Source organism: Otolemur garnettii, unplaced genomic scaffold (genome assembly GCF_000181295.1).
Source record: "Otolemur garnettii isolate 467f Iridium unplaced genomic scaffold, OtoGar3 scaffold00055, whole genome shotgun sequence".
NCBI lineage: Eukaryota > Metazoa > Chordata > Mammalia > Primates > Galagidae > Otolemur > Otolemur garnettii.
The window spans coordinates 8,511,586-8,515,862 of record NW_003852450.1 but is presented as its reverse complement, the minus strand read 5'-3'; positions in this window follow the sequence as shown (position 1 = coordinate 8,515,862).

The following is a 4,277-nucleotide window of genomic DNA, read 5'->3' as shown; positions in this document are numbered from 1 at the left end:
AAAAAAAAAAAAAAAGGAAATAATTCATATAAAATAAAAAAGAGCCCGGGCACCGTGGCTCACACCTGAAATGCCAGCACTGTGGGAGGCTGAGGAGGAAGGATTGCTTAAGCTTAGGAGTTTGAGACTTACCTGAGCGAAAGTGAGACCCCAACTCATGAAAAAAATAGAAAAACCCAGCTGGGCGCTGCTGCGAGCACCTATAATCCCAGTGGCTTCGGAGACTGAGGCAGCAGGATGCCCACAGCCAGAGTCTGAGGTTGCAGTGAGCTTTGACACCACTGCCCTCTGCTCAGGGCACCGGGTAGAACTCTGTCTCAACAACAATAAAATAAAAATAAAGAAGAGACAGCACACATCTAGACAATTATTAGATTTCTAATTTTATTTATAAGCAAATAAAAATTTCCTGATTTTATTTACAAATGGTTGTCATTCTGAATTGTGTTCACTAATTTAACGTAACAAAAAATGTTTTCAACTATGCTAAGAAACAGACATAAGCAGATTTTGAATGGATTAGTAAAAGTCTAGAGAGTTTCTTCTATTTTTAAAGGAACCTCTTTTATTTTGGAATTGTGAAGGACTACCTCAGCATATTTTTAACTCACTATGCTTTTTTTATTGTTGCTTTTCTTTTTTTTTTTTCTCTTTCCAATTCCAGTTTTCATCTTGAATAATCTAAAAGTAAAGTGTTACTTACATGGCAAAAATAACTTCCTGAGTTATCTGAATTCTATAAAGAATATCATTTTGGATGCCACAAGCCTTTGCCTTTTCAAATTCTCAATGTCAAGCTGTAATTTCCCTCTTCTAGTTTTATCCAGAACCTTTAAATTAACAACAGAAGAAAGTAAACAGGAAGTTACATTTCTCTGATCTAGAAAATTAGGAGGAAGATGGGGGTAACTAAATAAGGAGAAGGAAACGACCGTGCTTTGTTTCTGTTAATCAAAATCACATAATCAAAATCCTCCTGGAATCCTAACTAAAAATATCTGATAGAAGTGTGGTGTATTTTTTCAGCTGTCTATAGGTCATAAAGAAAGGAACAAAATGACCATTTCCTCTAATCCACCGGTGTTTAAAAATTTGTTTTAAAAAAGATCCACGAACTGTTTAAGTATAGTTCCAATCTAATGTTGTGCAGGATGATTTAATTTATATTTTTAAAGACTACAAGAGAAAGAAAACTTAGCCTCTATGCCTTGTTCAAATACCAGCATATTTAAACATACAACAATAACTGTCTTCATAGCAAATATGATACACAGAGATAACAGATTTTTTTTTTAATTGAGACAGAGTCTTAAGCTGTCGCCCTGAGTAGAGTACTATGGCGTCACAGCTCACAGCAACCTCCAACTCATGGGCGTAAGCGATTCTCTTGCCTCAGCCTCCCACGTAGCTGAGACTACAGGCACCTGCTACAGTGCTCGGCTATGTTTTTGGTTGTAGTTGTCATTGTTGTTGGTGGGCCCTGGCTGGATTTGAACCCACCAGCTGCAGAGTATGTGGCTGCTCCCTAGCCACTTGAGCCACAGGCACCAAGCCAGATAACAGATTTTGTTTGTTTGTTTTGTTTTTTTGCAGTTTTTGGCCGGGGCTGGGTTTGAACCCACCACCTCCGGCATATGGGGCCGGTGCCCTACTCCTCTGAGCCACAGGTGCCACCCAGATAACGGATTTTTTATTTGTTTTTCTGAATGCTATCAGGAGCCAGTTTTGTTTCAGAAGCTAATTAAGACTAAGTCACTTAGTCGAGTTAACTAGAACAATGGCTTCCAGACTTGGGCTTTCACAGAGCAGGCAAGTTTGCTAAATGAATTAATGGATCATGAATGAATAAGTCGGAGAGGAGTTCTGTATGGTGATCGACTTTTTCATTTCGCTAAATAAGGATGTACAAAAGGTTAACTATTACCTACAACTACCATTATTTCATAAGAGCAAAAACATCTTCACAGGGAAAAAAAGGTGGGATGGGAATAATATCATAATAAAAAAAGTGCTTCAGAGGGAAAAAATTAGGATATTGGCGGCACCCATAGCTCAGTGGGTAGGGTGCTGGCCACATACACAGAGGCTGGCAGGTTCCAACCCAGCCCACTTGGGACAGCTAAACAACAATGACAACTGCAACAAAAAAATAGCCAGGGGTTGTATTGGGCACCTGTAGTCCCAGCTGCTTGGGAGGCTGAGGCAAGAGAATCACTTAAGCCCAAGAGTTTGAGATTGCGGTGAGCTGTGACACCATGGCACTCTACCCAGGGTGACAGCTTGAGACTCTGTCTCAATAAAAAAAAAAAAATAAGGATATTAAAAAAATCACTAAATATTCTCAGAATATATATGCATATACATAATTTTTACTTTTTTTTTTTAAGAAACAAAGTCTTACTCTGTTGCCCAGGCTGAGATTATAGTGGTATGATCATAGCTCTCTGTGAACTTAAATGACCCTCCCTCCTCAGCCTCTTGAGTACCTAGGACTACAGGCACCAGTTATCACACTAGGCTCATTTATATGTGTGCTTACATGTGTGGGTAGCTGATCTCGAACTTCTGGCCTCAAGTGGTTCTCTTGCCTCAGTCTCCCAATGTGCTGGGATTACAGGCATGAACCTGGGCAAAATATATTCTGCCCAGACTCAGAATAAATTTTATTAAAACATAATGGACAAGCATTTAGGAACCACCGGGAACCACTCAGTATAGAATTAAGGAGATTCACTTCCATTTTAAAATTCTTATTGAGGCAGCGCCTATGGCTCCAGGAGTAGGGTACCAGCCCCATATGCTGGAGGTGGCAGGTTCAAACCCAGCCCCAGCCAAAAACTGCAAAAAATAATAATAATAAAAAAAATAATTATTATATATATAAGCTAGTTATCTTGATCATAGTTCATGGTCGTAGAATGTGTGTTAATGTGTTGTTGTTGTTGTTGTTGTTACCTGTTAAATCACTGATGCCTTTTATCTATTCAACCAATACTCGTTCTGTGGTCTATCATATATTAAGTACCGCTAGCAAAGTTGAATAAAATGTCTCTTCCTTCTACCATAAGAGAGCACAAATAGTTCAGGGAGCCAAGCAGGGAAGGCTTCATGGAAGAGGCAGCAATAAGGTAGGTATTGAAAGATGAGATTTCAATAGCTCGTGTTTGGCTCATGAAGGGGATTGTAGAGAAAGGTTAATGAAATTAGTCAAACTACCACTAAGATTTAGAAAGGATTAAATATGTTCTCGGTTCTGAGAGTAGTTTGGCTTCATATTAAACAAAAAATATATAAGGAGGTACCAGGGAAATATGAATGCAAAAATAAGCCATATTGTAGACAAAATAAGACAAATGTTTGTAGACTATATCTGATAAGCAATGGATAGCCAGCATGCAGCTGAGTGAGAATGGAAAGATTCCTGAACTTGAAGTCAGAAGGCCATGAGTTTGAATGTCAACTGCTCTTTGTCATGAAACTTTGAGGAATTTCCTTAATTAATCGTTTTTTGTTCCCTTAATCTTCATGAGCTTCCATTTTCCATCTATAAAATGAAGCTAATGTCTATCATTAAAATAAAAACTTTAGACAAATTAAATTTAATGTATGTAGTTTATTTGATCAAAGCACCGTCTCACAAACCAGTAAAGGTTCAGAGAACTCCACCCAGCAAGGAGGACAGACCTACAGACGGAAATAGCTTGATTGGTTACAACTTGGAGTTTGCCCTTTTAATTTATTTTATTTTGTTTTGTTTGTTTGTTTGTTTGTTTATTTTGACACAGAGTCTCACTCTGTCACCCTGGGTAACCTGCCCTGACATCCTAGCTCACATCAACTTCAAACTCCTGGTTTTAAGCAATGCTCTTGCCTTAGCTTCCTGAGTAGCTGAAATTACAGGTGTCCACCACAAATCCCAGCTAGTTTTTCTATCTTTAGGAGAGACAAGATCTCTTGCTCAGGTTGATCTCAAACTCCTGATTTCAAGTGATCCACCTGCCTCAGTCTCCCAGAGTGCTAGGATTACAGGCACCAGCCACCTGGCTGCCGAGTTTGGTTTTTTTATACACGGCTGAGCAGTGAGCACCTTGTGATTGGCTGAAGGCTTAGCTACTTGTTAGAAGAATATGCTCTTAAATTAAGTTGCAGTTTGTATATTATATACTGTTAGGTTGCAGTTCACTACCTATAGAAAAAATTTAAATTAACACTATGTTATGTACAGTTTATGATTAAATAAGATGCAGTATGTGAAAGGCCTAGTTGTACAGTATCAG